At 40.8% G+C, this 24,370-nt stretch overlaps 1 long non-coding RNA gene across 5 annotated transcripts in view; it reads left to right on the top strand.

Annotated features, from left to right (window-relative positions):
- LOC141752843 (uncharacterized) overlaps positions 1 to 24,370 on the top strand; it is a 233,080-nt gene that overhangs the window by 73,994 nt on the left and 134,716 nt on the right. For all 5 annotated transcript variants that reach the window (XR_012590349.1, XR_012590348.1, XR_012590350.1 and 2 more), the window contains exon 3: positions 4,853 to 4,947. This is a non-coding gene — a long non-coding RNA (uncharacterized LOC141752843). The remainder of the gene's footprint in view (positions 1 to 4,852; positions 4,948 to 24,370) is intronic.

The following is a 24,370-nucleotide window of genomic DNA, read 5'->3' as shown; positions in this document are numbered from 1 at the left end:
CTGCTTTGTTTGGTGTCTTTGACGGACTGATGATCCGTCAAAGACTTATTTATTTATCCAACAACACGTCTCTGTCTCATTGTTTTTCATGACCGACCGTTAGTTCACAGTTGTTTTACACGTAACAGAGACTAATGTCTTCCAGCCTTTAAAATTTGCAAGTCCAATCATGAATCTGAATGCCTGAACTGCCTCCTCAGAAAACAAAACGCTGCCAAAGCCATTGAATTGTAAAATCCAAATGTTCTTGTGATTTACAAGCAACACAAGTGGAAATGTAAATTAGTAATTCATGGGACTTGATCCGGGATACTTAATACCCACAGCCGGTAGCAAGATTCATTTGGATTGACTAATTGGTAGTCTTACTCACTGTTTCATGATGCACATAGCATTGCATCTTTATGATCATGAGTCATTTGGCGTCCTCATCTCTCCTCACACCATCAGTCACAGCTATTAGGATTACAGCAGACAAATAAACATCCTGTGAAAACTTATGCCAGTAAAGTCGAGTGCAACACAGATCAGGAAACCGTACATAACAAAATCAAACTTTTACTGCACTGCTTGTCGCTGTACACATTGATTTTTCCGAACTTAAACTAAAGCAGTATGTCACTACGGTCTTCATAGTTACAGTGGCACTGTCAGTGAAAATTACTGAGGAAATATACTTTGAAGGGAGCAGCTGTTACTGAAGCAAACACAGACGCAAGGCCACTACTTGCTACATAAATCCAGGAGTGCTGAAATTGTGGGGCCCCAGAAAAATATCAACAACAGCTCCGACACAGAGACATGTCCTTTCCCACCAGCCTGTTCGCATTCCCTGTATGAAGCGCCTGTATGAAATGCACCGGGCGTTTCTTTATCTACAATATAAACCCATCCACGGCAACAGTAATGCTCCGAGAAAGGGCGCCGGGAGTGTGGTGACGTAGTTTACAGAGTGAAAAGACACACACAGGGCGAGTGGGAAGGGTTATGAATGGGTCCAACAAACAAAAGGCTTTAATCCAGGAGACCGCTGTTTGCGTCCCGTGCATTACAATCAGCTGTTTGTTCGTGTCCCGTGTTCACAAATTTCAGTTTCCACTTTAAAAATGTAGAAGTTTTAAGCCCAACCATGTGTTTTTTCCCTAAGCGTAGCTAAGTGGTATTGTTTCCTAAGCGTAAAGTGACGCCAAGGGGCGTGACAAAGTGGCGGTATGTGACAAGTTGGGACGAGAACATGTTCTGATTTAATCAGATTCTTATGGCTCCCCTCCATTAATGCAAAGGTTTTTGTGAGTATTGTCTTGCTGTTAAAGCTGCAGTGGGTAGAAATGGAGCAAACGTGATGATGATATGAAAAAAAGTTATTTTTATACCTATATGTATCCTGACAGTAGTGCATGAGACAGGTAATCTGAAAAAGATCATGTGCCTCTGTCCTCCGGTGCTCCTAATGGCATCTGCAAGATTTCACAGACCGGAGGAAAACAACCAATCAGAGCTGATCTGGAGTCTGCCGTCTCTGAGCAGCTCGCGAACTCCGACCAAACAGTGAAACTAGGCAGTGCTGATCAAATATGAATTAATATTCTGTTACTGTAATGCCTATTTCACGCCTCAAATGTTTTCAGAGACATCTTGTAGTGTACCGTTTGGCTGAAAAATGAGAACGTTTGTGACCTGGCAACCATGTTGAGATCAGTTGAGGAAATACCAAGCGCCGCCCACCAGCCGGAGCACAGCCAATAGGAACGCTCAATAGGAATGCTCTCTCTCTGAAATGACCTGGAATTGGCCAAAGTCTTCCGTCACAGGCTAGATATTTTTAATGCCTGAAAACAGAGTTATGAGGAGGTGTAGAAGTCTAGTTTTCTCTCAGAACACTTGCATTACAATATGCTGAAAGGTTATTATGGAATTTTTGCCCAATGAAGCCAAAAACTGCCTACTGAAGCTAAAAGTTGGGAGATATCTTGTTAATTAATTTGTAATGTTTATTCTTGAAAATTTGACAAAATGAAATAAATAGGGACATCATAAGTTGATAGTTGATGGTGTGTGTCACTGCTGCAGTAGATTACAACAGATTCCACTAAAATCACCTAGCTGAGGGGATGCTGATGGCTACTGTAGAGGGTGGAGGAGTGTGCTAACTCTGCATGCAGCTCAGAAACCACCCTGAATACTGAATATCAATGCCTTGTAGGTGACCGAGGTTCCGTGTAAAGTATACAGCAATGCCAGGGGCGAATGGTAATTTTTATGCAGTAGTAATGGAAATGCTGATGTATGTGATTGCACTGCAGCACTGCAAAACACTACTCTGCAAAAAACAAATATATAACCACCTCAGAGCTTCCATGAAACATCTGTCTGGCACTTCTAAAACATGTTTTCATTCACGTCTAACAACATAACTGAAGATTAGAAGTCTGAAAATAGTGATCATCATAAGGTGGCAGATTCTGACTTTCAAAGTTTTTTGCGGTGTCTTATTATCTACGACGCCACTGTTTCTTCTCCTGTCAGCACCCATCCTGTTCTAGTGTGAATGATGTGAACAGTTTGGCTCCCCAAAAAGGATGTAGCCAGCATTTAGGAAAAAAGTGACAAGTGCTTTTACAAAGTGATTGGTACGCGGCGAAATCGTCACTGTTAATTAAACTCAGAGTGTAAAAAAAAAAGGAAATGCCGTGCCAGTGGTTATATAAGTCCACATCCATCAGAGTTGATTTAACTCTTTAGAGATAGTTCAGAAAAGCCGCCTCAGAGCCATATCCGCTGGCGGCGCTGACTAAATAAACAGCAAAACAAATGACTGTCACTGCAAAATCAACACATACAGTATTAATGCCAGAAAATTGGATGTACTTTGTAGTGCAAATTTAATGACAAAATGAAGAGACTAAACGTTAAGCTGATGGCAAGACTCAAGTCCTCATAACGGTGGCTCCTCATCCCTGAAAATACTGAATGAGCAATTTCAGATTTCAGTTGCTTATTGGACATACATTAAGAGACACATCCTTTTCATATCACAGCCTTTCCTTTTGGTAACAGCAGTTATGTGCTACCATTGATAATGTTGACATACACCTGCAATTGTATTCATACCCTGGACTGGTCATTTAAAGCCCCCCTCCAGCCAGTGTTACTGCTTAACGTTCCGACGTATTTCATTACCATGGCAACCAGATTGCATCGTTTTTCAACCCAGTTTAGATGAAACAAGTTCAGGTGAATTTAGTGTTTATCAGACAGGAATTAGAGCAACACACCGACTCTCTCTTCTTTACCGTCTCCTCCGAGGTCCGCCGTTAGAAATGCAATTTCGGGACGTTTTGGGGGCGCACAGTCCACCAGCACCGGCCGCTCTCGCCTCAGCTTCAGCACCGACACCGGACTGCACTCTGATTTGTGACCTGAAAGTTGTGCGCTCCCGTCGTCCGGATCTGTTAGAGGCCGGCACACCTCCAGGACGGCATCGGCTGCTTTCCATTAATTTATCTCCAGCAGGAGATGGTAAAGAAGAGAGCGAGTGAGAGAGACAGTCAGAGTGTTGTGCACATTCTGCCGGTGGGTTTTTGTGATTTTGCTACTGCAACAAGTTGTGCTAGCTAACTAACTAGAAAGACAAACTGACTGACTTATTTGTCAAAAACATTGAGTGGCTAATCAACTTAGTCAGGAAATGACTCAAATAATTATGAAATATCATGGAAATGCCAAAATACACTGGAGGGAGGGGCTTTAAAGACTCTCATCAACATATTCTAATTTTAAAAAGAAAATCATCAAACAAGTATTGTCTTCAGTTCACATTGATAAATCGGTCTTGATTCTGTTATTCACTTGTTTTCTCAAATAAATCTTATGCGTTGTATATCCCCACTGATTTAAAAATCTACATTCTGTTTTCAGTAAAGTCAGAGCGAGAATTTCATTAAGTGTGTACGTGTGAAGCATAACAGATCAGCCACTGCAGCTCATTGCTGATACAGGAATAAATAACTCACTTTAGGCAACACACAAGGCCATTACATTTCAAAAAAGGTTCATAAAGTCATTTTTGTCTAGCGTATTTTTGGATTAGTTGAACCATTTAGGACTCAAACCATTTTAAATGTTTAACAATATCAATGTTATTAATGAGGTTTTTGGTGGTGAGGGTTGGGAACTTCTTCTCTTCCTGAACGTCTTCACTGGTTTTCCCAAATTCCTTCAGCCTTTGGGGGGCAGTGTTGGTTCATACCTCATGTTGAAGACTTTTTGAAAGTGCTTACTTCATGGAGGAGGGAATGACTGAGGCAGGGAACGTGTAGGAGTTTGGAGACATGTTGGGAAGAAAGAAAGAAAGAAGGTGAGAGAAGCAGGAATGAGGGCAGATGCAAACAAAACGGTGGGCTGAGAAACAGAGGAGGAGTGCCAAAGGCTGCACGATTAAGTGATGAACATAAGTGTGATGCATCGATGAGATTACCAATGTTTGGTTAGCATGACTACTCCTCTCCAATTTAAATGAAGCACCTTGCAATCTTCAATTTCATCCTTGTTTCATGTATGGAAAGCAGACATGAGCAGTGACCATGAAGTGGAAAAGTGGAAAAGCAGTTTTGAAGTTTGAGCGAAGGATCGCTTTCGGTTTGGTACATAAAAATAGCTCTCTCCGTTTACGGAGGCTAAATATACAGTAAAGTGTGGCAGTCACACTTAACCGAGCTGAATGCACTTCCTTCACACCCTTCTTCCCCAATCCCTCCCTTCTTCGTCCCTCATTTTGTCCCCCTTCCTCTCTCTCCTCTTCGTCTCTTTCCCTCATCACAGTCTTTCTCTCTCTGCTCTGCTGTCTCACCAGGTAGATGAGGCCCTTGATCAAGAGGAGGCGATTATGTCAGTGTCATGCTGTGGAGTTGATGTGGAGTTGATGTGGAATCAAGCCACCCAGAGAAGGTAATTCACTCCAAACAAACTAAATGTCAAGTGTCTTTAAAACCCTTTGTCATCAGAAGTAGGTCAAGGGGGGATACATTGGCGAGTACTCATTCCCCTTACATGTAGACTATTAATTCAGTATATAACTTACCAGGACTTAAAAAGTATAACGGATCAAAACAAGCAAAATGAGTAGGCAAAATAAAGAAGCAAGTAACTACAGCTAAGTGTGTACAAGTAAGTCCTAATTTGAAAACAGCCCACAGAGCTGCAGCTAATCTTCTATTTCGTAGCCCGAGGCAGATTGATGTTCAAATACATCCTCCGGACAAGATGCTAGACTGTAGCGGGGCCTCACACCCAAACCCCCCTCTGTCTGATGTTGAGGCCCAAGGAGGGAGAGACTGGCTCGCATTTTCACTTTGGCATAATCTGACCTACTTTTGCGGGTAGTCACATGATTATAATGAATGAGAATGGGTGGAAAACTTGCATATATATGCACAGCAGCATCATTTTAATATCAGTATCACAAGGTTAATAGTCGACATGTATGATAAGGCAGATATAGGCACAATCTCATTAAATAATGATTAGCATAATATGATACATTTTCCCAATCAACTTCTTACTATGAGCTATGGGGTCCTACATGAACTCAATTTAAAGTTAGAACAGTTGTGGTTGTTTCACACTTAGAGATTCCTGTCTTTGCTGCTCTTCTCTCTGGTTTGAAGTGGGCGGGGGTCAGCTGGAAAAAAGGTAAGGTCACATACTTCAGTACAACAATCGGGATTTAGTGATTTCTGAATCAAAATGTGATGTGAAAGTTGCGGGGTGGTGTGCTATCTGTACGTTGCCAGACCGCCATTAATGAAATCTGATTATACGACACCCACACAGTCTCGATGAAACAGCTTAGTCGAGCTAGCGTTGTGTAGGGATGGCACCGGAGGTCGGTAGGTTGGTCCACCACTTGCAGGCTGAAATATCTCAGCGACTACTGGATGAATTGTCATGAACCTTTGTGCAGAAGGTGAAGTCATCAGGTCAAACTGCAAGACTAATAACATTGAAATCAGGCTCAGCTATAGGGTTGCACAATATATCGTTTTTCTTATCGTCATCGCGATGTCAACTCGCACAATAAACACATCGCGAAAGACTGCGATATTGCACTTTGGATATAGTAACAAATGACATATTATATTGTCTGTCGGTGCTACGTCTGATACGTGTCATGCTGTTAACTCTCTGGCCAATCAAGTCGAGTCAAAGTTTATTACAGCCCAATATCACAAAGCATGCCTCAAATGGCTGTACATATAATAAAAACAGCAATGTGCAACATTAGCAAAACACACAACAAACGTATATAAGTGATATAAACTACATACAAAGCAGTTTAATAAGTTAGACACACAAAATATATACAATAAAAATAATAGCAACATGAGCAAAATATACAACAATCAATCCGACAGAGCTTTAATTGTTGCTCTTTTAGTCGTGAATATTAATAGTTATATCAAAATGTTTTAATAAGATTTGAAACTATGTATTCAGGGGCTTTAATGTTCAGTGCAATGAGCTGGTTAAACATTATATCAGACAAGAATCTTCTCACAGGCTTAGACTGTGCCTGCATCTATTACAGTCATCAGTGTTTCACTTTTGCACATTTTCAGTGTTACAAATGTATGAATGGGTCATACATATTGCATGAGTCAACCTGGTTTTACATTAATCAAAGGAGGGTGTGCCTAACTGAGTCATAATGCAGAATGGATCGCGGGGTTACATCATAGTTTACGTGTGGAGATGGAGAACTTTATGCAGATCACGACCTTTCTGGTTTTGAAAGCTCCCAGGTTGCACTAATGCAGGAGAATGACGACCTTTTGGCTCCGTCTTGCTGCGGTAATGACTTGTCTGGCGGTACAACAATACAAACAAGCAAAGCAACAATGACTGGAAGCAACGGAGGCCCTGTTTATTTTTAAACATTAGTCTATATGCGTCCTTATGGAAATGAACGCAAATCCAATTTGCGCTAAATATATGCAACACCTATGCTGCAACGATTCCCCCAAAAAATCCAATACGATGACATCCCACGGATCGGAGTGTTTTTCACCAGGGAAGTAACTTTAAATAGGGCCTCCTGAAAGCACCCTGCGCAGCTTTTCAGGCGACTGTAATGAAGCCAATCACTTTTAATTTAGCTTCCCCGCGTCAGCTCTGTGATGGTATAATTGGGTTACATAATTAACACTTGCAGGAAAACAAACCACAGCACTTCTATCAGTGTCTTGCAGGAGGACGAGTGGCTCAGAGCTGTTGCTTGGGGTCTGACTAGGTTGGTTCTGCGACCACAGGGGGAGAAAGTGTATCTGCTGCTCGCCGACAGCTCTCAGGCTGTATGCTGCGCCGGAACTAACAGGTGAAATGGTGAAAGGTAGAGAGAGGAGAGAGAAATGCAGAAAAGGAGAGCGGTGGAAAGGAAAGATGAGCAGATGAGATAAATGAAGAGATGGAGAGAAGTGAGTGAAGCAAAGATGGGATTAGAAGAAAGGAGATTAGAGGAGAGAGGAAAGGAGATGAAATGACTCCGTCCTAGGTGTAATTGGCATGAAATGTTACTTGCAAAAATAAATGTTTGAGCTTGAAAGGTTACCGTCAGGTTCTAGACTGCATTAATAAGGCCTGCTCGTTTGAATCTCTCCCTCTTTCACAATCTTTCTTCTCATTATTAGTTGCATGTTTACTCACCCCGTTTTCTGAGGTTTATCTGAACAAGAGATGATGTAAAGTTTAATCTCAAGCGTCAGCCAAAAAAGTACATTCACAAAAATCAAAAGCGAGAAAATGTTATTTTATTTTTGTCACAAAAAAAGCGTGACACTCCAAACGAAACAACTCTGAAATCAGTGTACTCATTAGTGGAGAGATGAGCGCTTATTAATAATGAAATCGCCATATGCAATGCGTAGTAGAGGACGGGTGGAGGAAGAAGAAAGGGTTGATGAAATAGAATGCAAGGTCTTCATTAAGCGCGATGACAGCAGACCTGCTTTTCGATCTGCAGGGAGCGGCTGCTCGGGGACGGCCTGTGCTCCGAGGCTACGACATGTTAGGAGAAGACTGTGGAATTTACTTTGAAGCTCGTCGAGTCACGGACTTGCAGCAGTGTTGGACAAACTTTCAACAGATTATCAAGGGGAAGAGAGAGAGAGAGAGAGAAAGAGAGAGAGCAAAGGACGGAGAGAAAGAGAGCAATCAGTCGTCACTCTGACACTGCAGCAGGAAGCAGCCAATCAGAGTCCAATCAAAATCTCCGCTCTCGGGATTTCAAAAATAACTTACAGTAATTCACAAGTACAGACTGTAGAGATTCATTTCATCATCACTTCATCAGCAGGAGCTTTTTTTTCTGGGAAGGCAAAAAAAGTTAGTTCAAAATCATGACTGCCACAGTTCAAAGCTGCCACAACTTTTCAGTTGTGGCAGCCCTATCGCTTCTAAACCGGCAGACGTATCTGCCCCTCAGGTAGATATCCTAAAAGAACTTATAAAGCATCCATTTGTGCTGTTAATCAATCCACTGATGTACTGTTGGTGGGTATACAGTAAAAGCCCAGGGGTCTCATTTATAAAACAGTGCGTATAGGATCCACACTAAATGATTGCGTATGTACAAATGAGGAAATGTATGTGCGTACGCCTGCCAGTGCCCAATTTCCTTTTATAAATCACAAATCAACTTGGAAATGTCTGTGGATCAGCCTCATATTCCGCCCTGGACACGCCCACATTCAGCCATAAATGGTCAATGCAAAGCACCTCATGAATGTTTCTTGATTTACTTTGAGATTTGAGTTGGCTTATATATTTTACGAATGAAAGGTGCTTACGGAATAGTTATGGCTCATTAGCATGAACACAAATAACACTGCTGGTTTGAATGTTTATGATAAAAATGTAATTTCTACAATCTGGCTTCAAATTACCACCTCACCATCTGCAATCGCCAATTTCCCCGGCCTCCATAATGTGCTTACACACGGGTCACAGATTCTCCCGTCAAGTTTGTTTTTATATACCACTTCCCACAACATTCGTGGGAGGTGACGTACACACATTTCAGGCCCCGTTTTGTGCGTACACAATGGTTATAAATGAGACCCCAGATCTGTGGCTGACGATTAGGACCTATATAGCTATTCACCACTTGGCAGATGTAAAAATGATGCATTAAGATGACAGCTAGTAAACACCAAACTGTATGTGTTCAGCCTCATAAATCTTAAAAACCTGACAGTGATGGTGTCTGAATCAAACAAACCTTTCTCTAGGAAGACATAATGTAGTAATCAGTGAAAGAGTGTGTTTTCAGTTCATGAAAGTTAAAGCTGAAGTAGGCGAGATTGGAGCAAATATAATTCAAAAAAGTAATTATTTATAAAACGGTCGCTATATTGTGACAGTATTACATGAGACAGGTAACCTGAAAAAAATCATGTGCCTCTGCAAGATTTCACATACCGGGGGAAACAACCAGTCAGAGCTGATCTGAGGTCTGCTGTCCAGCTGCTGTCTATGAGAGTCGGCTGTCAATAACTCGCGAACTCCCACCAAACGGTCAAACTAGGCAGCGCTGATCAAATATGAATCAATATTCTGTTACTGTAATGTTTATTTCTCGCCTCAAATGTTTTCAGAATCATCTTGTAGTGCACGGTTTAGCTGTAAAATGAGAAAGTTTGTGACCCTGCCGCCATTATGAAATCTTCTGAAGGAACGCCAAGTTCTGGTCACATGACCGGAGCACAGCCAATAGGAACGCTCTCTCAATGAATTGACCTGTATAGTAGTTATAGTAATAGTTTATATAATAAAAGATCAATACTTGATGTCCAAGTATTGATATAATATTGCCACGCAAAATATCATGATAGTATGCTGTATCTATTTTTTCCCCCATGTCCATTATTTTGCTAACATAGGGCTTAATGATTAATATTTTTTTATATCATACAGCTACACAATACAGCTAATGTAAAGCTTACAGCTTTCTATATAACTGCTGGTTCACTTTGTCTCTTCACCACACTGGGCAGGAAACATTCAGTTGATGTGGGTGAGCTGGTTTGCTGAAAACAAATTTAAAATTTACTTTTTCCTTTGTGCACTTTAAGGACTTCTCGTCCATGTTGGCTTAAAAAGTGGAGCTTAAAAGTTCATTCATGACCTTGGAAACAGCAGTTGACAAAACATATATTCAGTGTGAGTTGAGCCTGCTGGTTTTGTGAGTCAGCAGTAACAGATTATGTGTGTGTGACTGTGTCAGTTGAGTTGTGTACGCCTTTGTAATAATCTCATGTATATGGTTTGTGTTTAAATATTTGCGTCTGAGTGCCTGTGTGTTGCTCATGAATCAAAAGCCAGCGACTGTTTTGCGTTGCTGTGGCAAATGGAGTCTATTAAAACCAGCGTCAGGTTTACACCCGTCGAGGAGGACTTTAGACTGATAATCTGCTTACAGACACCAGCGTGAAAAGAGAGGGTGGGCGCTCGGAGACAGGGAGGAAGAACAATGTTTCAGACCGATCACAGAGAGGAGAGGGAGAGGGAGAGGGGGGGATAGATTTAGATACACCAAGAGAGACGGGAGAGTTTTATTTTGGTGGCATTGTACTGGCAACAGAGGAAAGATATGAACCCGGTGTAAATCCACTGCATACCTTAAAAACTACACACACAATGAAACATTGCATGTGTAAGGTTGTTAGTGTTTGCTTACGCCACAAATGATAATGCGTCCAATGTGTATGCGTTTCTTTGTCAAGCACGCCTTCCTTCTCAGCGGTTGTCAGGCCTCGCTACTGACAGACACGGAAAGAGAGTTAGTACTGACACGGTGCCCACTGTTGTCTCAGCCTTGATGTTAAGGATTGGAGCAGCATGCCATTAAGTTAGCCCTGGAGGGAGAGAGAGAGAGCTTCTCAGCTTGTGCTTCAGCTCAACTCGTGCTAACACCGTGACTGATTTACAAGAACTTTTATTTACCCATTAGCGCTGCCGTGTAGCCTGTGTTGGATCTGGCGTGTGACTGGATGTGTGTTTGTGTTCACTTAGCATCATTCATCTTGATGAGGATCACCAGTAGGATTCTGGCAGTTATGTAGTCTATCCATTTTCTTGTGACAGAGGACAGTTGCTGCGTCTTTCCTTCAATTATAAACTGGCCTTCAACCAGGGAATATATTACAATCTAAAATTGAAATCTATACGTCTCCTCAACAATGGGACTTTTGACTTGCACTAAACTGTCCACACACACGTCCTATCATTTAGTTTGCTAATATTGATTGTCTTCCTTCCTTACTGTGCATTTTTGTGAGACTTTCTTACACCTCTTCCTAACTGGACTCGATGCGAACCAGCGAGTGAGCGAGCGAACATCAGATTGTTTCACTTTGCCCAAATGAAGATGTCCTGACGTGCTCAGTGCGTCAGCGAACGGGCAAAGCAACGTGTCGTTTGTTTGAAAAAAAACGCTCGTCCTGGCTTTATTTATGCTAAGTTTTGCGCACCTCCCAACCTATTTTCACTGATCAAAATAATTGACAATGACAGTAACTGACAGTTAATCATCATCGCGCTCTCTATGTAATAGACAGCGACATCGCATGTAGTATATCTGGACTGTTTTTTGCGCTGCATTCGCCAGAGTTTGCTCGGTCACTGTATGTTAGGAAGAAGTATTAGGCTACATATAAAAGGAGAGGGATCATTTGGAAGCTCTTTTAAATCAGTATTTGGAAAGTCACAAAATGCTGAACATATTTGCAAAACTCATCACTGACAGCATATTTATCGTGCTTTACCTTCAGTATTTGCTCAGGGCAACTGAAACATTATTAAGGTTTTTATGGTTCTGTTGAGGCACTCAAAGTGCTTGGTAAAGGTTGGGGAAAGATCATTGTATTGGTTGAATATTGAAAAGATCAATGCTGACTTGAAGCACAAGACAGCGTGTTTTTACTTTTTCAGTATTAGCTAACCAAACCAATTTCCCTATCCCTTTTTTCAGCCTAAACCTAACCACAAGCATGACACAGGATGTAATCCTGCTCTCTGGTGTGCTAGTCCTGCTCTTTGCATGCCAGCCTTCCCTCCTGAGCACCTCCCTATACGATATATGTGTGGTACAAGAGCAGATCACTTCACGGACTAGAAAAACAATTCCAGTGAACATAATCAAAGTTTCCTCCAAAACATATATTTAATTATACTGTATATAACTGCATGTTTAGAGACTTGCAGTAGGAATGTGCAGATTGAAAGGGTTTATACTCTCATTTAACCTCTCCTCTGGATGTGTATCCACAGTAGTAATCAGTTAAAAGAGCCCCTCATCCTTCACATGTCTTGCCACCGTTCTTCACTGCTGCGGCTTCTGAAGGTTCCTTTGTTCCTATTGTCAGAATTGAATCAGCCAACATACCGTTAACCACATTTCTAATCTTTCAAACGACCACTTTCTAGACCACTGGCTGGGGACATAGTGAAGCAGAGAGGACACGGATCACAACGCAACACGTTTGTGCTATATTTGTAGTTAATTTAGTTATATGATTACAACACATGCTTAAATGCTCTTCAATATATATTTATACACAAAAACAACTTGGTTAATTTTAACCAATAAACAAAAATACACTTGGATGATGGCGCAAGCTGAACGGAGAGGGGGGGCAATCGTACTTGGGCACCTTGGCGGAGGTCTGCGCTCTCCGAGTGCCATTCTAGTTCTTTCTGCGGTCTGTTTTGGTTGACGGATACAGGACGGATATGACGTCACGTTACTCAGACTACAACAATAAAAGTGGTAACTTCCTTCTACCTCCACATAGACTCAAATGAAGCAAATATATAGATTCTGGCATTAAAAAATCTATTTAAAAAAATCGCGATACACAGGCGAATAGATTTTTTCCCCCACCCCTAATACAAACACATATGCTATTTTCACTTTAATTGAAGTGTGTTTGATTTCATACCGTATATGTGGATGTCCAGTGACTACACTTTGCACATGCTTCTGTGTACATGAGAATGTGGTAAAGACTGACATTTGCAGTCATGCTAGAAGAGGGGGAAGTGTCCCAAAATATCGACAGTCACCCGTCCTCCTCCTCCTCTGTCAGACCCGTCTCCTCCTCGACTTCCCCTACAAAGCCACTCCCGCCAGGGAATAGAAGAATGAATACAATCGCGGCTGCAGCCTCGAAATCCTGTTTGAGGGGGTGATTTTCTTCATGGTTCAGTAAAAAGATGTCTTGAGAGTCGCTACAAAAAGGAAAGTGTGAAGTCTTCCAAGTCCGTGTTAATGTGGGCACTTGGGTCTGAGAGCCAATGGCACTATGTAGAGAGGGCTCCCCGGAGAGTGTGGCATTGACAGAAGTATCCAGAGTACTGAGAAGAAGCACATACTCTTTGGCATCCCAGCAATATCTAAGACAAGATTGAGTGTCTTTGGCCGCAGGGGATGAAATAAGGATGGTTTACAGCAGCACTCTAACATGTCTTTTTGGGTCTCCAAGAAAAAAATAGAGGACACGATGACCGTGTTTAGCATCTTTTGGGCAGCTAAATACTAAAGCCGTTACAGATTTTTTGTTTCAGAAGCTTGTTTTTACAGGATCAATATCTAGTACAAACACGATGTGTGTTGGCACACAGCAAACTTAGCTTCCCTCCACTTTCTGAAAAGTTTTTCTTTTTAAAGTTTGACATAAAAAAAAGTTTTTTCCGCATTGGTGAAAGCTCAGCAAACTGGATAAAATTGACCCAAGTTACCGTTAAGACTGTAATGCAAAAAAAAGCTGAAAGGTGGAAATGTTATAACCTGCAGCTAAAGTGTGTGTGTGCATGTGTGTGTATCCCGGGTCCCTTGGTACAATGCTTCAAGGCTAAAACGTCAATTACTTGTGATGAAAGGAAGGCAGGAGGGGGGTGGGGGGAACCAGAGACAAAATGCAGAGCTAAGGTGAAACGCGGTCAGGTGGAATGAGTCTGTCGTGGTGCCGCCCTGAGGCCTGGATCTGTACAAGATGCTTCTCTGATAACTCTCCCCATCAGCACAACTTGTGGAGGAGTTTGGCCTGGAGTGCCGTCCCTCCCCTCAAGTGGCATGGGAGCACTCTGTACGCCTGTGTGTGCGTGTGTGTGTGTGTGTGTGTGTGTGTCTGCAGCCACACAGAAACAGAACGAGTGTATGCTTGAGCGTGTCTGCAGTGTCAGGATAGTGCACCTGCAGATGGGTGTTGTGTATGTGGGGTTATACCAAGCCCCTAGGAAGAGCACCGGGCTTTGACGGAAATTTTTCGTAGTTGCCCAACGGCGTGATTACAACTTCCGTTTCCCTCACATGATGCCATTAGGCGGAGTTAAAGGAAACGCTACTGCGCCTGCTCTACTGGCCCAATGACTGCGGAAAAATATTAATATTTTCTTCTTCTTTCCCAACCATCTCGTGACCCCTCACAATTTTCTTGCATCCCCCACCTCTAGACCACTACAAAACCCAATAAGTAGAATCAATCCTGCATTTGGTTATATAAAATGCTGTCGCACCAACCCCCCAGTCTGCAGTATCACCAGGTGCATGTGCACGTGTGTCTGTGCATGCATAAATAATCTGTCAATACTTGTCTTTGCAGTGATGCGAGGCTGAAAACTTTCTGTCAGGTGCTTTATCAGCAAACCTCTTCCTCACCTCCCGCACGCTCTGCAGAGTGTGATCATTTCTCCACACAAATAACTCCGGATATAATTATAGATAGCTATTGGCATATATAGCCAGCAAAATTCTCCTGAGAGGGCTGCAGAGGAGGGAATTGGAATTAAGCAACTGTATTTCATTTGTTGAAACAAAAAAGCACCCAATCTTTCATTCCTGCTAGAAGTCACCTTGATTCTTGTTTATCTGGACAAAACACCCAGAGGACTGTTTGGTCGGGGAAAGTTTGGTCTGCCCTTTCCTTCACAATGGGATTTACCATGCAAGCATAACACTGTACTGTCCAAAATGTTGTTTTGGAAAAGTCAGTTAAACCTGCAAAGGGCTTACTTATATTGTGGTCAGTTTTTGCACACACAAGAAATCAGTGGTTCCCAACTTAATTTCCTTGAAGCACCCCCTACTTGAATCTAAGAAAAGCTGATTATTAAATGAGCTAGAATCAACTTTCTTATATGAATCTAACTCGTCAGTGCCTCCCTCTGTGTGCGGCGGGCGGGAGAGCAAACAAAACGTGTTTTGACCGCAGTGAAAATGTAGTTTTTGAAAGGCTAAACGCCAACAAATATGGATTAAAGCAGAATATTTCGTTAGATAATAAAACGACTATCTTTTTTCAATAAATGTTGTCTTTTGGACTTTACAACGCTCTGGATTTATTGGAAATGGTTAGATCACACAAGTCTGAAACAATCCTTCGCAGCCACTAATGGAATCTAATTCTACTAATACTAATAATATTAGTGGAGCCTGATCTTTATCTGCAACTGTGCAGAAATAATGGGTTTGGACTATCCAAACCAACTGAGACATTATTTTTTCATTGTCGATTAATTTTTTAGATGCAATATTTTAATGCTCTGAGCAGCTCAAACGGAATAACATTCACCTTTCTGTCAATGGGTGGCAGGATTTTCAAAGGCAAATATCCCAAAACCTCTGCACATAAAACCAAAATAGCTAGCGATATGGAAGAAAATATATTTGTTTTTTTATTAATTTGTGTGAACTGACCCTTGCACACCAAAATAAAAACACAGATGCAATTAAAATAAAATAATACATTATATATATATTATTAAAATAATACAAAAAGTGCTTATTTGTGCAGGAAAACATATTATAAGCCTTATTAAACTATGCATCTTCAAAGAAGTAAATAAACAAGCAAATGTGTAAGGAACTAATTGCAGTAATAAATTAATTAGTAAGGGAAATAATCACAAAGACAGAATGTAAACAGCAACAGAGAAAACTGTGTGAAAAATAAGCAAACAGATAAAAAAAAAATAAAGTGAAAAATACCCAGAGTGATGAAATACAAGATGAGAGTTGTAATGTGACAGAGGACAGATGTGTGTGCGTGCGTTTGTGAGATGAGACATGACAAGCATGGAGAGATATTTCTTTTGAGTTGATCACCTGAGGAAAAACCTCAAAGAGTTTGTTTCATCAGATAGGTGACGAGTCCCTGTTTGAAAAGTTCTAGATTCACTTAGGACTCTCTCCTCTGTTCACCCCTTCATGCCTTGAAAACTCTGAGAAGATATACCAGAGCTGCTGCTTATCGTGGCCATGCATTTTCACTTCAGTGAATATATCCATTATGATAGCTATTTTCAGTGCTGTGAGATTGAATATATGCACTGGTAGACACACTTCTCAACCCGTATTGCGCATGACTAGTCTGTTCTGCCGTGCACGATGGCGCGCAAGGGTGATGACCTAAATAAAAATAGCAGATACACGTTTCAGGGAGTTCACACGGAGATGAACATGTGAATTTTCGGTGAGACCTAGCAGACTTACATTTCTTAGCTGCCATTCTCTTTGATTTACAGATTACAGTCCAGTTTCTTTCACTAGAGTTTAGAGCATTTGAAGCCATTCAAAGCATTTTTAAACACCATGTTATCATTGTCAAATCATGAGGCCAAACTACCAGAAGCAGATGAGACTTTGATCTATAAAATTGGCCATGTTTGACTCTCTTCAGGGATATTTTTGAAATAGTTTTCAAAATGAACACCATATAAAATTAAACCTTATTTGCTCTTAAGTATGATTGCTCCTTTGGTTTTACTGCTTGGGCAGAAGTGTCATTATAGTGATCCCAGAGGCAGCCTTTTGCGTAGTATCTTGACGCAGAAGGTTTGCGTGTGGTTAATGCCATGAAACGGTTGCTGTTAACGTTGAAACACTTGGTTAACGTTGTGAAACTGTGGCAGTTAGGTTTAGGCTGCAAAACCACTTAGTTAGGGTTAGGAAAAACATCATGGTTTGGCTTAAAACAAGTATGGTTGTAACGCAATGTAAGCTACGGATGTAATGTCATGTGACTCAGTGGCATAACGTCACGTTAGGCTTGTGGCAGATGGCGATCGGATTGTGTATCGAGGATTGAAGAGATGATTGGCGATTGTTTTTTAGAATCTAGCGCTGAAATGATTAATCGATTAATCCCTTAGTTGATCAACAGAAAATTAATTGCCAATTATTATGATAATCGCTTAATAGTTTGAGTAATATTGTTTGGGAAACACTGGTCCCAGCTTCTCAAATGTGACTAGTTTCTTACACCTTTATGATTTATGATGAAGTGAAAGTCTTTTGGACTGTTGGTCGGACAAAACAAAACATTTTATGATGTCACCTGGGGCTCTGGGAAACTGATGGACATTTTTCACTGTTTGCTATTTTGAGGAAATAATTGGTAGATTAATCGATAATGAAAACATTGTTATTTGTGGCCTCAAAGAAATCAAATTCTTCCTCCTGAAGATATCAAATACAGGGAATCTGATGTCAGCCCTTTTGCCAATTACCTAATTCGGTTACTGTCATTTGAAATGTTCACATGTTGTGTTAAAAGGCCATCCATCTTAAAAGTGCAAGTAATGGAGTGTATTTCTGTATGGGTGTGTGCTTGTGCAAGCCATATGGTGACATTTGTATTAGTCATTATTCACAGTGACTTCATGTTAGCCCTGCAGTACCAAGCCACTTTGCCCACTGTGGCATTGCCATAGAAAATGTATGAATGATTCATATCATTCAGACACCAGATTGGAGTATGATTCATTTACTGTTGAGCAACACACACATTCACATATTGTATACTTTTTTTCTTTTAAGGTCTGTATCCTACTGATGGATTTTTATTCCCTACTCGAAACAGACTGCGCTCTGACATAAAAAATAATAAAAAAATGGAAATCTCAAACTTAACACACTGAAAATAGCATCCTCAGCCAGGGAGAAATAAGTTTTACACAAGATGAATCACTGTGATCTCACCAAGTCAGTTTGTTGAATAGGCTGTTATTCATTCAGTACATCTCACACATTCCGCCTTACTATTCAAGTCAATATATAGATTTCATTTTAAATAAATTTGGTCAAAATCCATATCTTCCTGAGCTCTGAAAGTCATATGCTGCAAATTGCAATGCCCTAAAGAGGTGGTATTTTCCAATTTGTATGACAAAGTGGTTGGGTTTAATCAAAAGTTATCTCCACTCAACCTTACCAACCTTTGCTCATGCACTCCCGAGACATTCAGATTGGCTTGTTGGAAAGATGCAGTTAAATCATGACTGAAAAGTTGGTGAAGCTGTGCGAGGTAGGAGCTTCGTGTTCATCACTTAAAGGGGAACTCCTTCAAATATTCAACCCGATATCACGCCAAAGCATTTAATGACCCCGTCTGTCCACCAGAGTATAGCGTGTCAGTGTCACGTTATGCCTCGCCGGGGCATGAACAAAACCACTTAGTTAGGTTTAGGAAAAACGTCATGGTTGGCCGTAATTATGTCCCGCCTGCCATAAGCACTTTTTCTCACTTTTTATTCTTTCCTTTGTCACATACTGTCGCTAAAGAGTGTTTCAGTGCCTCGGTTTCCGATGCCGAGGGGCGCTGGCCAATTGGCGGTATTTTACGAGTTGGGAGTGAGACCGGATTGCTCCATAATATCCATTCTTTAAATGTCACAGCTTCTATGAATCGTCCCGGATGTTGTTGCTAAAGAAAAGCTAAATGCTTAAAAGCTGCCCTTGTTGGGTTGCACTGTTTGCAACTACAACTTTATTCCATGTGGAATGTTTGAATTAAATTAATCTGAGTTTACTTATTTAGACTTTTCTTGGTGTGGCGGTGGTGAATATTAGTTATTATTTTACAGAGCACTCTGTCTAACAGATGGAGCCAAATTGTTCCTTATGTAGAACATACTCATACAGACTGACAATTGAATCTTTTAAACAAACACAACAATTAAAGCCAAAACACCTGCTACTAAATACAAATTAACTACAGTTACTGGGATCAAACATTTGCATCTGGAAGACTCCAGTTCAAACTGAAATCTATAGCTTTCCCCTCAGCTAATTATTGAGAGAACAAGGCCCAATGTCCCTCCGTAATCCCCGGCCGTAATGAGCGGATCTATTTAGAGATTTAGGTCTCCTCAAACAGCCACAGCTCAGAGCACAAAGAGAGTCCACTTTATCGATGGAGCTGTTGAGGCGTTATCTGTTCCTTCACAAGACGGGATAGTGTGTGAGAGGAGGAGAGAGGCAGAGGTTGATGGAGTCATGATGACCAGTTACATCATATAATGAAGCTTTTTATCTTTATGTTGTGAAATTGTCCATCAGTCTTTTTAATTTCCTCCAAATGTAAGTTGCAAACTGAGCATCAGAACGGGTGATTTGATGGGATGTAATACACACGTATGGATACAGCGGTGCTATTGCTGCATTGATTGTGATCAAATATCGCTGCCACAGTGCCTTTTTTGGTGAGAGGAAATGCAAAGTAATATTGTATTAGCAATGAAACCTTCAGTATATTAAGAAGAATATTTCAGTGATGAGCTACTCACGTGACTAGCGACTTAAGCGACTTGTGACTAACGTTACTCGCAGCACTAACAAGTTATGTTACTAACAACTGACGTGACAAAATAAGTCAATGGTTATTTTTAGTTTCACATGGGCCATGAGCACCGGTCTCCTGGTTGAAAGTCCTGTGTTTGTTTGAGGTTGAGGTTTCAGGTTCATACTTGTATTTTGTGTTGTATTAGCATGTTTACCTGCTTTAATGTAAAACAAAAACCCTTAATTTTGTCATACTGTCTACCTGAATATGCCTGTTTTTACACTCTGTCTGAAATGCTCCGTTTTAGCTCATTTCAACAGAACTACGTTGCTAGGCAACAGCTTGGGTCCATGTTTACTTCCTGTCAGCTGAAGCCATTCACATACACTGCAACCGGAAATAAACTGGGACACATTTAGATGGTTTATATTTAAAACTGTGTAATGATCTATTTATTGTGTATTTGTGACATCACAAAAATCCTGACGGGTTGTTTCAAAGGCACAGTTTCTGAATACGGGCTGTGTGTATTTCTCTGTGGATTGAGCATTTTGATACTTTCACAGTATTCTATAGCACTTAAACCTGCTTTATAATAAAAAATTAAAAAAAGACATGAAATCTCACTTTTTACAATATGGGACCTTTAAAATCACGTTTTAGCTGCATATAATAGAACTGCATTTTAGTTTGCATTGCTTGATTCTTGATGAATATGTTTAGCTTAGAGATGATCTTCCAAGCCCTCAAATGCTGAGGATTTTTAACAAACCATCCAGAACTAATCTTCCTCAAAACTTTTGCCACTGACTCTAAACATGTCTTGTGAAATTTAGGGCATTTGACTCACAAAACACAGCTGCTCATCTGAAAGAGCAATCCCCATGATGCTCCATTTATTATTCATCTGTGTGGGGGGGAGAAAATAAGAGGATGAGAGGACAGAAAACGAGGTCTGAAACTTTTTTCAAGATGAGGCAAAGTGCTGACTTGTGAACACTGAAACCGAGATGAGTACAGATTTGAATACAAACAGGTAGGAGGTGGGAGGGAGAGTTGTATAGTACAGGGTGCCAGAGCCCTTTGTAAGCATTAAGCTAGAACTGTGGTGCACGGTTTAATTAGCTCGAGAGCCAAGCAAGTGGTTCAAATTAGGGTGAGACTATTGGAGAATAATAATCCAAAATAGGGAAGTCGGAGTGGAATGAGTAATGAATGGTGGCAGTCATTATGCCTCATACAGCTGGAGCTTCATAGAGAATGGCTGGATAAGGTCCTGATTCAGTGGAGTTTGAGTCTATGCATCTTTTGGTCCTCCTTTCAGAAACAAGTAAGAAAAGAGAAGGAAATGATTGATTACTTCATCAAAATCGTGTCTGATCATTATCTGTAATCTAAGCAATGCTATACCTAAACCCTATAACCATTTCTTATCATTCTACAAGGCCCAGCGGTGCTTCTTTCCTCGATTCAGGAACATTTCTAGATTTGTCCTGCGGAATGAGTTGCGCTGCCTCTCTTGGAGAAAATGACTCTCATCCTGGTCTCATTTCATTTTGGTCCCAGAGAAATCAATTTGGCTCTCCTCTAATATCTGACAGCACCAATTCCCTTTCTCTCATCTGTCTCTAAATCGCTTATTGTAAGGAGAGACAAACATCTAACTGAGAGATGTCAGGGGTCGGGCTGAATACCGAACGCCTGGTACATTTTCTGTTTCTTAAAATTAAGATCTCATTATCCAAAAAATCCCACTGCTTCCTGTTGAAAAGAGGATGTCTGCGCTTACAGTGTTTCTCCGTCTTTATGTTATGCTGGATTGTACAAACCACAGTAAGAGGCTGTCGCCTTCAGCTCCTCATCTAACAGCTCACTGTAGGGCGGTTTCGTCTTGTTCCATTCCTCACTGCAAAATTTAAAACGTATCCACCAATGAAAACGCAGATATCTTGTTGTGAAGACCCATTTGTAGTTAACGATTGCACCGGTAACAAAGTAATGCTAGTACAATGCATATCACTTTATGCTCCTCTGGGAAGCGGCCGGGTAAGAAAGTGTAATAAATAATAAGTAAGTAAGTAAATAGTTAAATATCACTTCTTACGCACTTCTTAGCAATACACGTTCTTTGCCCTGCTGCTGGTTGCCAAGAAATAGTTACAGCACATAGCTTTTACATTTCTTTTTGTGTACGGATTAAACAAACAAGATACAATGTGTTAATTAGTGAGTGCTAGTAGGTATTTTCTTTAACTTTAGAGAGAACCAGGCTAGTTGTTTCCCCTTTTCCCAGTCTCCCAGTCTGTGTCTGTATGTCTCGTTAAAAGGCCTCGTTCATATCTCCCATTGTGCAGGTGGGTAGACTGATTGGAATTCTCCTTTATGGGGAGCTGTCAGCGGATTCAGTTTGTGATAGTGAGAGGAGGAATGGAGAGGTGCATGAGGATGGTACTCCTGAGAGGAGGAGAGACAGGGACCCTTTGGCTCCACATAGGGGGAGGAGGGACGGATGCTTGGTGGCTGGGTAGGATAAGACACGTTGAGAGAGAGAGAGAGTGAAAAGTAATGAATCTTATTACATGACATCTGTGTCTTTTTCCTCGAGAGAAGAGAAGGTCAAGAGTCATGTTGCTGGAGATGGAGCTCATTACTGAGCTCTAAAAGTCTCCGAATCACACATCACAATTTTCTCACCTACGTTGAAAGACATTATCGCAGGTCAACAAGTCCTCATACCTGAACGACAAAAGAGGTTATTTGTCGCCGCCTTTGAAAATGACACGTAAGTGGTTCATGCCATGCCATCCCTATAGTTAGAGAGATTAAGCAACTAAAATGACTGGGTTAGTGTTAAGGAAAGATTGCAGCCATTTTTAAGAGAAAACATTTCCTCTTATAGGTGTCAGGAAAAGTTACATGCATCCACCAGCCCGTCCTCAATGCTTATTTTTCGCTTTCTTTACTGTTCATATGAAAATGTCACACCATTTCCAACAACATACAGAAGGTCAAGTTTGTAATTCTAGAGGAAAAAGTCTCCATGAAATGTGACCTGTGTCCCAGTGTTATTCTAACCTTTATTGTAGACAATATACTCAGTGACCGGTTTATTATGTTCACTGAGCTAAAACTAATTCAAATTGATACAACAGTCCTGCAATGAATCTCGTGACGGTTATAGTTTTTCAGTTTTTGTTGAAACTTTATATATAATTTTATCTTCTCAGACAGCAGACTGTCACTCTCGACTGTCAGAAAATTAACTCTTTTCTTTATAAATTCATCATTTCAGTCATTTTTCCAAGTAAAAATGACAAAACATTGTCTGGTTACAGCTTTTCAATTATGACTTGCTCTTTTTTTTGTCATGTACGATAATGAACTGGTAATCTTTGGGTTTGTTTTTGGACAAAAAAAAAAAGAAATTGGGAAATTATAATTGACATTTTTCCCTATTTTCTAATGTTTTATAGACAAAACGATTCATTGAGAAAATAATAATCAGCAGATGAATTGATAATGAAAAAAAATCATTAGTTGCAGCCTTACAGGCAACATAGCTGATTCTTTGATTTGGCTGGTAATTGACAAGAACCACCACTGTGACACCTCCAGTGATTCCTTGGCACCAACCCTCCTTCAAAAAGGAAAAAACTGCCAACAGGCCTCCATTATAGGTTTTCCTGGAGCTACCTAACCTTGAACATTTGGCGGGGACAACTATCTTGTAGAGAATTTTAATTTGAGCAATCTGATCTAAAGTTTTAGATGCCTGTTTTGGCCTTGAGTGATGTGAGAGAATAGTGTGGAGGTGCACTTCCTGTCACAGCTGCTGCTCCTCTACTTTCTTCTGTCAGACTGTCTGCTCGTCTACTTTGCTGGTGCCCCCAGTTTGACAGCATCTAAACCAGCGAGTCTTTCTTGCTTTTTGAATGGCAATCCTCATAAGTAATTGTGGTGTAATGGAGACAATTTGGTGTGCCTACTCTAAGATGCATGTATTCACTGTAAGCTGCGGGCGTTGAGTCACTTAAACTACACTGAAATACATTTAATGCTGCAATATTATTATCCCATAAGCTTTTAGAGGGAACAATTATTATAACTTCCAAAACAAATCTTGTCAAACTTTTCACCCTGTTTGTGGCACACAACGATTTTAATGAGGCAACAATATTTCTTGTACTCTATTCATTTCTAGTTGGATGTGTATTTCCCATCTCTCACTCTTTTTGACTCCTCTCTTTCTCATTCCTGCGCCCTCAAATCTTTCATTTGCTTCGGGTCGAGAGGGCTCAGCGGGGTTTCAGCTGGCACATATTTGATGTGAGATACAGTAGGAGCCTCCCCAACACACTTTTAACAGTGATGACAGGCAGTGTTATCTTCTTGCCGCCTTGCCCCTGAGATGCTCACCACTGGGCTCCCTGAGAAAGCGATTAGGATTATTTAAATGTCAATTTATTTTCTTTGCCCACTATCGCGAATGTGCTTCCTCCTCTGTCAGTAGGGAAAAGTGTCTTGTAAGAAGTCAATGTAATTTAGGTTGACAAATCAAGTTTTTTTTTTCCAGGGCTCTGTGGGAATGGAGGGCTGAGATTTGAAAGTCTCTTTTTTTTAATGTTCCCACGTCTCTCTCTGCATTCACATCTGTGTGATCTTAACCTCTAACACTACACCAGCTAAGCTTAATTAGAACTGCATATGGAAAAAAAAAGCCCTAGTTTTGTGTCCTACAGTAAAAGGAACCAATT

This window comes from Sebastes fasciatus, chromosome 16 (genome assembly GCF_043250625.1).
Source record: "Sebastes fasciatus isolate fSebFas1 chromosome 16, fSebFas1.pri, whole genome shotgun sequence".
Taxonomy (NCBI): Eukaryota; Metazoa; Chordata; class Actinopteri; order Perciformes; family Sebastidae; genus Sebastes; species Sebastes fasciatus.
The sequence above is the reverse complement of the archived record's forward strand: the minus strand, read 5'-3'. Positions and strand labels throughout refer to the sequence as shown.